At 49.0% G+C, this 12,390-nt stretch overlaps 1 pseudogene; it reads right to left on the bottom strand.

The window, feature by feature from the left end:
• Positions 1-4,199: 4,199 nt before the first annotated feature.
• On the bottom strand, positions 4,200-12,029 carry LOC114609561 (annotated as a pseudogene).
• Positions 12,030-12,390: the final 361 nt, after the last annotated feature.

Genomic DNA, 12,390 nt, shown 5'->3' with positions numbered 1-12,390 from the left:
GCACCACAGCATCTACCCAGGAGGCTCTGGAGTCAGAGGCATATGCTCCTCTGCTGCAAGACCTTGACCTAGAGAGGACAGGATGCTGCTCTAGGCTCCAGTGAGGGGCATCCAGCCTGTGACCCGACTCCAGGCTTCTGATCCCTGCCTGCCCATGGACAGATCCTCACAGCCTGTGTCATCTGCCTTATCCTCCAGCAGTGCTCTCTAGGAGTCAGACTCTGAAGGAATGAGAACTCAAGCTTAACATCCATCTGTCCAGCTGTTGTGAGGCTCTGTCCAAAAAAAAAAAAAAAAACAAAAACAAAAAAAACAAAAAACAAAGTCTGATCATCAACAATAAACAACAGTCAGCCATGAGGGGGTGTGTGCACTCTGAGGGATGCATCCTCCTCATACCACACAGAAACTGTTCAGCAGCGCACGTGGCCCTGGAACCCTGGAATCTGGCCAGTGTGCATTGAGGTGCACTGTTTCTGCAGCATGAAGGCTGGGGTTACCGCAGTGCAGGAGAATAAAATTGTGTGTACTTTAAAATTTGTGACTTTAAAGCTTAGATGTGTGTGTGTCAGGATGGTATTTGAAGCACTGAATTAAAGCAAAATGGATTGAATTAAACTAAAATGAGTTAATTTTTCTTTCTTCCTCCTTTTTTTTCTCTCTCTGCCTGCCTCCCTTCCCTCCCTTCCCTTCCTTCCCTTCCTTCATTCCAAATGGATCTTATAAGTCCCACCCTAGTCTGGAATTCACAGAATGCCACTTGCCTCAAGTTTCTACCTTCTGAAGTTACACAAACATACACACACACACACACACACACACACCGCCCTTCACATACAGGCTAAATGGTTTCATAGTTCAGTGTTGTGAACCAACAGTCTTATAAATGCACAAATACATTAACCATAAAATATCCACTTATGCCGTCTGTACTTGGGCCCCTTCTCACTAAGACTGCACTAAACTGCTGAGGGCCACCATCTCCCAATTCCTGCTCCTGTCCTCAAACCATACTCCTGTATTCAATGTCCACTCTCTGTGAAGGGGAGGGGTGGGTCTCCCTGGTCCCCATTCCTTCAGTTATCACTCTAGTAGTCCTGAGGACCAGGAGCCACAGTGTCCCATGTGTGAGAGGATGTGTGTCCCCTGGACCATAGGACAAACCACACTCTGCCTTGTACTTTATCTGAGCTGCTGGGGGACCCAGTGATGCCAGTCTATGATTCCAGTCTTGCCCTCCTGAAACACCCCAGATCCACAGGGCTTTAATAAAGGATGGCCCGTGGTCCACTGCCAAGCTGTGGACCCATCCCATCTTCCCTCATCTACCCCAAACTAATGGAATTTCATGCGTGATCTGGAATGGCTGTACCCATTTCTCCATGGTGGAATGGAAAGATGAGGACATTTAAGATCAAAAATGGCAGCTGGGGTATGGCTTAGCAGGGAAGGACTTGCCTAGTGTCTGACAGAGGGAGAGGGTGTGTGTGTGTGTGTGTGTCTCAGTGGCAGAGTGCTTACTCAGCATGCATGAGAAATGATACAAAAGAATCGTCCTGAGTTGCCTGTAGCTTTGATGTCAGAGCCAAGTAAACCACCAAGCTTGTCGTCATGGCTAAGCAGTTCTCTTCTCTCAGGACCCATGTGCTTGCATTTGGATGGTATGTATATGCAGTGTAAGGTGAGGGTGGCTTTCAGTCCTGTCAGGGGATCACCAGCTTCCCCGAGTCCTGCACAAGAGCCCTTCTTTCCCCCACTACCTGTGCTCAGTAACCTGCTCAAAAGCCGGTAAACCATCCTGAGATTTGATCTTCCCAAATGCCATATAGCCAGTGTGAACCAGACAGATCACCACAGATGAGGAGGGAGGTGGGCCACAGCTTGTCACAGACCATTGTGAAGCAATCTGCAGACTTCTGTGGAAGTGTGCTCACAGACACACCCAGACGTGTGCTTCCATTTAGGGTCTGAGGCTAGTGAAGTTGGCCGTGAAGATGAACCATTGTGGACCCTTTGAAGGAACCCTGAGGGTTGAATGGGGCTGAGGGCAGTGGCTGTCACAGCAGGTCCCTCCCCAAGTGACCAACTTGAATCCAGTTTCAGAGTTGGAACCACTGAGTGTAAATGAAGAGGCTTCCTGGAGAACAGAAACCTGTGGTACCATGGTGGATAGAGTAATGCTTCCCCTGAGCGGACATAGACTACTTACTGAGTGGGTGGACACTGGAGAGAAAGGAGCACAAGACTGTGGGGTGGCAGAAGGTCAAAGCTGAAGACAGGGCTTGGAAACCCAAAGTGTCTGTTGTCAAGCCCTGTCACTTCCCTGACCAGGAAGGATGGTAAGTCAGCACCATGCAGCACCCTTAGGAAGAGCGGGGGTGAGCGCATTGTTTAGGACAAAGGCTCTTGTGCAGATCCAGTCCGGAGCAAGCATGATGCTGCAAACATGGCAGTCAGATGCTCTGGTATGGAAGTGTCAGCTGTGGACATCTTTCTCCCAGTGAGAGACCCTGCATCACTGTTGTCATAGAAACGATCCAGACACCATGAGGCTCCTCCCTTAGGCTGCCCATTGCTTATTCCTGTGCCCTGCTGTTTACCTCCATGCTGTTTATCACTGGGGCAGTTCTCAGACCTTCACACGAGGGTCATTCCATCAGAGAATGGGTGTTAGAGAGAGGAGAAGGCTTTGGGAGCTGGTGGTCCTGCCCATCGCCTTGAACTCTTAGTGAGCAGGTGTCCATGGGGTGAGTGCACACGTGAGTCCTTTGAGTGTGAGAAATGAACCACAAGTTCACAACTCTGATTGACACTGACTGATGGAATCATTCTCTCTCTCTCTCTCTCTCTCTCTGTCTCTCTCTCTCTCTGTCTCTCTGTCTCTCTCTCCCTCTCTCTCTCTATCTCTCTGTCTCTCTCTCTGTCTCTCTCTCTGTCTCTCTCTGTCTCTCTCTCTGTCTCTCTCTCTCTCTCTGTCTGTCTCTCTCTCTGTCTCTCTGTCTCTCTCTCCCTCTCTCTCTCTATCTCTCTGTCTCTCTCTCTGTCTCTCTCTCTGTCTCTCTCTCTCTCTGTCTCTCTCTGTCTCTCTCTCTCTCTGTCTCTCTCTCTCTCTGTCTCTCTCTCTCTCTGTCTCTCTCTCTCTCTGTCTCTCTCTCTCTGTCTCTCTCTGTCTCTCTCTCCCTCTCTCTCTCTGTCTCTCTCTGTCTCTGTGTGTGTGTGTGTGTGTGTGTGTGTGTGTGTGTGTTTGTGTGTGAAAGACAGAGAAATAGAAGAGAGATTCTGGAACTTAAGAGACTGAGGCAGGAGGATTCCTGTGAGTTCCAGGCCAGTGTGAGTCACATCATGAATTCATGTCTCAGAAAGAGAGAAAGGAAGCCACAATCACTGTGATTTAACTCAGTGCGGGAAAGCTGGTCATTGCCACCAATGTCCATGTTTCAAAGTCACATGTGTCAAAAATTCTGGACACATTTTATTTCCCCTGCACCCATGGGACCCCTGCCTGCACGTTGTAGCCACTCAAGTGCAACCTGAGTACACAGGACACAGACTCACTGTTCCATGTCCATGTGTGGCGGGGGAACAGCTTCTGTGTCAGATAGCCCAGGGCTAGAATCTTGTCTTGGGGACATGGACAGAAGAAACAAGGGTTCCTCTCTTGGGTTTATGTGTAAGAAGAGACCTGGAAGGACCCCAATCCAACTCACATCACAAACTGTAGCAGTTTGGTTTTGCTCTCACCACTGCTGAATGTCTGGATCATGTAGAGTATGTAGTGAGTGCTCAATAAGTGCATGTAGTTGAACAATACACACACACACACACACACACACACACACACACTCCTGTACTGTACCTCTAGGGCACATCCCTCAGAGTTCACACACACCGTTATGGCACCTGCTGTAGTTTATTGTTGTTGATCAGACATTGTTGGACAGAACCTCCCAAAAGGTGGAGAGATGGGAGTCAAGCTTGAATTCTTCCCTCCCCTTCTTAATCTGTTGAGGAAGGCTGTCTGTGATTGGACAGGATTCAAATGTGGCAGACAGGCATCAGAAGCATGAAGTCTGATCCCAGGGGCTCACCCTCATTGGGACAAGGGCCTTCAGCAGATTACCACATGCCCCTGACTCTGGAGCCTCCTGGGCATGTCCTGCTGGACTCACAGGACGATGCTCGCTCACAGCAGGATGCATGTCCAGTTCTCTTCACCTGAGGCTGGAAGGATGGCAGGGCATGGTCAGAACATCAAGTTTACCCTGCAATCATCCCTGAACTATGGGAGGAGAATGTTGAGATCAAGGCCAGCCTGGGTTACACAGCAGAAATCCACATCACACCCACTACAACAACAAACAAAAGCTAACCTGCTTGAAGGTACAGGAACCTCCGTCTGAAATAAAAAGACACAATCACGTCAGGAGCCTGCATTCCTCCACGGAAGGAGATGTAAACCAGCCCTGGGGGTGGGTACCATGACTGGACACCTGGAGCTCCACAGAAAAGGGGCCAGCACGTTCCCAGGTTGGAAAGACGGCCATCAGGACACCTTCATGACTATGCCCACTGAGGGTGCTTATGGCCCCACCTACAGTCCCCTTCTTCAGTAACACATCTGTCAAAGGGGAGACATGGCCTCGCAATCTCTCTGCTGCAGTACAGGACTACAGGTCACTGTTCCCACAGCTGCCTCCCTCCAGGTCCCCTCTCACTTCCTTCCTGACCTACTGAGGTTTGTTTCCCACATCCCTGAACCCATGTTCATCCCCACCCTGATGTCACACGTGACATCATCTCTTCCCTACCATCATGCAGACCCTGCCCCAGGAGGGAAAGTTCCAAGTGCAGGTCCCTCTGTGCCTCTGTGGTGTGTGACACAGCCCTGCTGAGTCCCATTGGTCATGTGACAATGAGACAGGGAAGACAGGCTGCTTCATGGACCTGACAGTGGCTTCAGAGTCCACGGGATCCCAGACTTGCTGCTCCTTAGCTGAGCTTTACTGAGCCAGTGGCTTCAGTTCTGAATCTCTTTACACTCTCTGCATGTGTGTCAGCATGTTGTGTGTATGTGTCAGTGTTTGGGGTGAATGTGTGTTTGTGTGTATGTGTGTTTGAGTTTGTGTAAATGTGAGTGCATGTGCATGAGTGTGTATTGTGTTTCTGTGAATGTGTGTGTGTACATGTCCACATGTGTAGCAGCACAGAGATGAAGGCCATAGGATAACTTGGGGGATTTATTTTTTCTCCTTCTACCATATGGGTTCTAGGGATCAAACTCAGGTCTTCAGTGTGGGCAGGGCCTTTACCCACTGAGCCATGTTCCCAGCCCATGATAGCTCTAATGGTGAGAAAATGGCTGTAAAACAAAGCAAGCAGCTGGCCTCCACAGGGTTGCGGGAATGTTTAGTAAAAGACCACGACTTAGTGAGAATATTCTCCAAAGAGACGGAGTGACTGAGGCTGCATGCAAGGGGACAGGATGATGACAGGGTCTCACCGGCACATCCCAGGAGCACACGAGGGAATCATCCCTGTTCTTAAAGCATGGGTAGCAGAGCCACACCTCAGCCTCTAAGGCCAACCGCCTCCAGCCCTCTGGGTTTCCACCAGCCACGTTCCCTGTTGGATCAGCTGGGTCCAGGATCACAGGCCTGCAGAGCAACATTCAGACAGGAATTGTTCAGCTAGTCAGGGTCTCAGGAAGCACTGCACAGGGCAGGGGAGGAGCCCAGCAGAGCATCCCTATCTAAAGTCTCTCCTCTGTCCCTGCCCCACAGCATACAGCAAGCCTGGAGGGATCCTTGGCATCACCTGGAAGGCCTGGGTTCAAATCCTCTACCCTTTAGTAGCTGTGTGTCCTGAGGCAGGTCACTCAGGCTCTCTGATCTGTGAGATGGGGAGAGTTGGAGCAGCCAGTGTCATGGGAAAACTGAATACAACACAGGATGAAGACATGTCACTCCCTAGGGTGACACAGCTCTATCATTTACAGCTTCCCAACCCCTATGACTTCGATTAACTCTGGAATCTTTCAGTTCCCACTCTGTACACTTCCCTTCCTTTGCTGCTTGATCTGGACAATGTCAGAGCCTTGTTTCCTCCTGTATACAGGAGAGCCCACACCTGCCTCCCTCCTGGGGCTATAGGGCCTCATGTCAATCTTCAATCAAGTGACAGCAGGGACATGCTCAGTACAGGAGATGCTTCACTGACACAGAGCTCCCACCTCCCCCTTTCCACACAAGTGCAGCTGGCACTGATGGGGAGCAGAGTCATGTGGGGCAGATACCTGGCTTTTTTGAGCTGTCTGTGCAGGTAGTTGGAGACCTCCTGGTGCCGAAAGTCATAATACACTGTCCAGTAGATTTGAAGCAACTTGTACTTGGTGACCAGTTCCAAGACAGTTCGGAAGCCCTGGGCTGTGTTGAAACCACAGTCTCTGCTCCCGCACTCCCAGGCATAGACTGTGAGCAGCTCCAGGGCATACTGTGGGGGCAGCAGGTCCCTCAGCTTCTCCTGACACTGAAAAGAGAAAGGCAAGAAGGAAAGCGGGGAGAAATCCAAGGATCAAAATGGCACATGTGTCGTGAGTTCCCTTGATGCTGTTTGTCTTCTGTTGAGAATTTGGGTCCCCAAAGCTGGTTGCCCCAGTGAGGAGAGAGTCTGCACTTAGACACTAGCTGTGTGACTCTGCCCACCTGTTAATTGTGATTGTTCAATAAAGATGCCATCAGCCAATAGCAGGGTAGAAGAGACATGGGGGGGGGGTTAGGTTTCATGGGCTTGGAGGAGATGGAAGAACACTGAGGAGGGAAAGGACGCTTCTATTGGTTAAGAGTCAAGAGTCAAGGCCAGCCTGGTCTACAGAGTGAGTTCCAGGACAGCCAGGGCTACACAGAGAAACCCTGTCTCGAAAAAACAAAAAAACAAAAAACAAAAAAAAGTCAAGAGTGCTTGGCCATGAGGGTTGACCAGTTGGAGCTAAGGACAGCCCAGATGAAAGAGATAGGCAGTGATAACCTGAGTTATGGATAGGAAAGTAGATTCTACCAACATGGAGGGTAGGCAGCTGCCCAGCTACTGTGCCAATTAAGAATCATTAAAAATATAAAGGCTGTGAGTGTGTCTTTCATCCAGGAGCTCAATAACCAAAGGCAGGTTTGAAACCCCTGGCCAAGATTTAAGTAATTTCTACAACACACATGAATAACTAGTTGATGCAGCTGAAGAGTGATTTAGTTGACTGAGCACAAGGCTAGAAAAAAAATCACTCATGACAAGAATGGAAAGTCCTCCTTCTTCCCTGGGTCCTCCCTCCTCCCAAACCTCTCTCCTGTCCCTCCTCCATCCTACAGCATCTCCCTCCCTTGATGTCTTTCTTCAGTTCTCAACTTTCTCTCATTCCCTTCCTACCTCCTGGTCCCACAGTGACTAGGCCAGATGCCTTACCAGTTGGTACCAGTGCTTGACCAGGCGGATGAGACTCTTCACCTTGGTTGGGTGCTGCTTCAGGAAGTTCCGCTGGAGCTCGGTGAAGCAGGTAGAGAACTCGCCCTCCAGTCCCAGGGAGGTACATTCCGAGATGAGACTGGCGTAGATTTCAGGATCAGGCTTGCTGTATATGGTAACATGACCTGTAAAGGAGGTTTCATTCATTTTAACAACTCAGCCCTTCTATGAGATTCTTCAGTCTCTCTGAGGTGACAAGGTCAGTGGCTATAGTGTTCAGTGAACAGGCAGAACTTTTCCACAGCAGGCGTCAGTCCACATGTACCCATCCGAACCACCACTCCTCAGGACTGCACACATGCTGGGCATTACAAAGTCTGTGCCACCAACAGGTCCTAGTCCAGAGCCTTCCTCACAGGCCCCGTGACAGTGGTGGGAGGAACCAGCACACTGTGGTCACACACAAGGCAGCTACTCAGTCATCAGATAATGGCCAACCACACCTGGTTCCAGTATCTTCTGCATGGTTCTTGTCAACTGTGTGCAAGCCTGCTTGTGTTTACTGTGGAGCGGTCTGCTGCATTCGTGTATCATGTCTCATGCAGACAGATTCTCTTCCCCGTTTTGTAAGTGGATTGCATACACCAAGGTGTCTCCCCAGACACTGGGTTTTCACTGCAAGATTTTCTGTTGTATGTGACTTAATATTGTTTGGTTTTGTTTCCCCACATCCTGACAGGAACAAGACATGGCAGTGTTCGTGTGTGTGTGTGTGTGTGTGTGTGTGTGTGTGTCTCCTTCCTGTGCACTTGTACAGTGGATGGGCAGCAGGCTATGGAATAGATGTGTGTATAGGTGTGTTTGTACATTTGAGTAGACTAGGCAGGCAGCAGGCTGTGACGTGTGTGCACGTGTGTGCCATGCAGCAGGCTACACCATCCAGGTTTGATGTTGTCACAGGGAAAAGTCACTCACAGATGGAGCTTGGACAAGCCAGTCACTCAGTGACCAGGGAGGTCTCTCCCTCATGGGCTTATTTTCAGTTTCATGGTCTAGATTACAATACGGCTCATGGCCTGTGTCATCTTGTGTTGGGCTATGACTATGGTCCTCTCTTCGGCTGTCCCCCACACCACCATTCCCAAGGCAGTCCTTCTGTGGTGGAGACGCCTCCTCATTGGAAAGCTGCTGAGGCTAAGGAAGTCCATGACCCAGACAGGCTTCTGTGGGAGCCCCCTCCTGGCTCATTTCTGGGTCACCTCCTCTGAGTCCCCTCCACTGATCAGGGTTCTAAGCCTCTTGAAGTTTCCCACAGCAGACTGTCCTGGTATTATTCCCAGACTGGCATTCTCAGTCTCTGCTGCCTGAGACTCTGTCCTGTTTCCAAGGCTCTCCTAAGCCAAGGGCTTGTCTCTAAGTTGATAGTAGCAGTTCACACAGTGGCCAGCAGGGGTGCTGTGTCCCCAAATATAAAGGCTCAAGTATTCTACAAGTTCCCCAAGGCCCCACTTTGCTCTAGGAGGTGTTCCCTGAATCAGGCAATTTTAATTTTGGAGACACACTGTGTGTCAGGCCTGGTATAAGATTGTTGCAGGATATTTGATCATACTGTGAACCCTGAGATTGAGTTGTTTACTGGAAAAACCTGGTTTTAGTTGTGGTGTGGCTCAGCCTTTGCACACACCTTTAATCCAGGAGCTTTCTGTTTGAATATTGTAAACAGGATTAAATAAAGTCAATCATAGGTCAGGAGGCAGAACAAGCACCAGTTGACCGGAAGTGAACATGGGATTATTAAGAAGAAACCATAGAGAGTAAGAAAGAGTCAAGAGGAGGGATAGACAGACCCACAGGAGGTAGAATAGAGTTTGAAAGAGGGTTTTTGAGACAGCATGAGAGAGGGGATGCATTCTGGAACATTCTGGCTGAGGAGGAAGGTCAGCTGGGTGCTTTCTCTGCCTCCCTGAGCTAGCATCTGGCTTGTAAGTCTTCATTGGCAAAATTGAATAATTGAGGTTTTTATCAATATTCAAGATGAGATCTTTTCATGTGTAATGACATGTCTGTGCATGTGAGTGGTTGGGACAGTGGTGGCTGCATCTGCAGATTTACCAAGGGGACAGAACTCCACTGAGAAGATCTACATCCTGCACAAACCTCCCTCAGACACCCCAGGTCTCTGCCCAGCTCTGAGGTTCCCAGTTTTTGGGAGAAGACTCATGAGTTTGTTATTTTCAGTGAAGTCTACACGATCTCATGTTTAGGAAGACACAAGGCACAGCCAGCCTTGAATAGGCCTGGCATGTTAAGGGAGCATCTAGTGTGACTTCCTCCCCTAACTGAGCCAGCTCACTACTGGATATCCTTCTGGGATGGAGTCTCTCTCCCCACTATCAAGTTTCTAAATTCCCTCCTCCCCAGCTCAGTTTTAAAGAGATACTCTCTTTAGTTGAATTTCTCAAATGATAAGCATTTTCAGTTCAGGGATGGAAGGTGTGGGCTGTGGAGATGGCTCAGTCAGTAATATGCTTTGCTCACAAGCTTGAGGACCCATGTTGGAATCCCAGGACTCACAGAAAAGGCTGGTGTTGGTGGGGTAGGATTGTAATCCCAGTGCTGAGAAGGGGTGGGGGAGACTTGAGGGTCCCTGGGGCTCTTCCCAACCAATCAGGCTCATGTATGAATTCTGAACCATGGAGAGACAAGGTCTCAAAAAGATGGTTGACTCTTAAGATGTGTTAGCCATGGCTCAGGATACACCCACACACAAGAGAACACCTAAGAATCACACACATGCACACACACACACGCACACACACATGTGACACACACATACACACATACACAGGAACATACACACATAGACACACACACAGACAGACACACACATGTATAAAAACATTTACACATACATACACACATACACACAAGAGAACATCTACAAAACACACACATGCACACACACAGACACACAGACACACACATATACACAAACATACACATGCACCACACATATACACACACATACACACATACACATACAAGATAACACCTATGAAACACATACACACAGAGAGACACAGACACAGAGCTGGAACTAAAAGGGAGGATGAAGGCATGCAGAAGGGTGAGCCGAGCTCTCTGGCAGGATGACTTACCCAGGACATCAAAGGCTGGAAGCACATCAAACTCCACCTCTTGATGAAGGTGGGGGGCGCTCAACTTGAAGCTCAGAGACCGAGCATTGGGCCACCATGACCTCTGGACCTCAAACTTGACTCTAAAATGTCTCTCACGCTGAACCTCATACAACTGTTTCTTAATTTCCTCAATGAACTCCCCCGACGGTTCAACTGATCCTCAAAGCTGGTGAGATTGTTAAGGAACACCACCAGGTCAGCATCTGACTTTCCCTTGATCGTGGTGCCTTTGCCTGAGGAGCCACCCTGAAAGACAAAGATGAGAATGACAAGGGACAGGGAGAGCCATGCTGGGCAGTCCAGATGCTGAAGAGCCTAGGAGTCCTACACTGAGGGTGATGGATGGATGGATAGAGCAAGCTGACACATGTGCAGTGGAATACTAGTCAGCCCTGAAGAGTGACATCAGGGTCTATGTAGGAAAATAGAGAGTGCTGGATCTCCTCATGGTACAGAAGATAAAACAGACTCAGAATAATGAACACCTCTGCTTCATTTATAGACTGCAGATGTGTGTGTGTGTGTGTGTGTGTGTGTGTGTGTGTTAGAAAGAGAACTCTCTGGGGGAGATTATGTTGGTGTACAAGGGAGTAGGATGGTAGTGGTAGGAGGAGACTGTGAGTAAATTTAACACGCACTTTTGAAAGTTGTCATAATCCCAATGTTAGCAGAATGTTAAGGAGAATAAACTTAAAGTACACTACGCTTGCACGAAGACAGTGTGTTATAATACTTAAAAGTCACAGAAAAAAATTTAAAATAAGAAAATGGATACACAGAGAGAAAAAATTTGAGAAAACAATAATAAGTGACACTGCAGAGATCCTCCCTAAATAAAATGCTGAGCACAATCACTAACACACTGGCACCCCTGACATAGATGAGTGAACTTTACAACACAACATTTCTGCAGCCTTCACAGTGACTGAGGTAGGGATTGTCGTCATAAAGTCCCATTTGACAGATGAAAACTTGCCCAATGAGCTTCCATCAGTCCAGTCATCCAGTAAGTGGGAGTCTCTGTTCTGCTCTCTGCCCTGTGCCATAGCTGGGGTGTACATGAGGACAATGGGCACAGAGCAGGGAGGTAACTCACTCTCCTCTAAGGACTGCAGTCTGGCTTCTGAGAGTCCTCTCCCACTCCATCCTGGTCAGCTCAGGCTGAGGGCTCACCTTAACAACCTTGGAGACCTTTACATGCTGGGCGGCACCTCGGAAGCATCTCTCCTTCAGGAAAGTACATATGACGTCGATGTCTGCTCTGACCTCATCACGGAATGTAGAGTCGGGAAGAAGTTGATCCTTTATGAACTTGTCCAGCTCCCAAGCCGGAGTGCTGCCGAGATCCACAGAAGTGTTGCTTTGATTCTTTGCCATCCTGAGGCCAGGAATGTTTGCTGGCTGCAGCCTTGCCTCAGGAGTCAGCTGCCCCTTATATCCATTGCTGGTTCCTCTTTCCCTGGAAGGGTGGGGCTATGCAAATCAGATCTCTGGACCTGTCACCTCTGGCTCCTGGGCTCCCTGACACTCTGGGGTTTTTTCCTGCAGGCATTTCTTTGGATTGTCAAACCCTCCTCACAGCAGGCTGTGGACCATAAGGCAGGAAGCATCCTAAACAGATTCTGTTGTTCTTCCTTCTTAGTCCTGTATTGTTACTAAAGATAGTCTCCTAGACTCTTAACAGCAACACATAAACACATGCACACACACACACACACATCACTAGAACAGGAAGAGT

The sequence above is a fragment of the Grammomys surdaster genome, unplaced genomic scaffold (assembly GCF_004785775.1).
Source record: "Grammomys surdaster isolate TR1022 unplaced genomic scaffold, NIH_TR_1.0 125976, whole genome shotgun sequence".
In the NCBI taxonomy this organism is placed as follows: domain Eukaryota; kingdom Metazoa; phylum Chordata; class Mammalia; order Rodentia; family Muridae; genus Grammomys; species Grammomys surdaster.
Note: the sequence above shows the minus strand (reverse complement) of the source record. Positions and strands in the feature narration are given on the sequence as shown.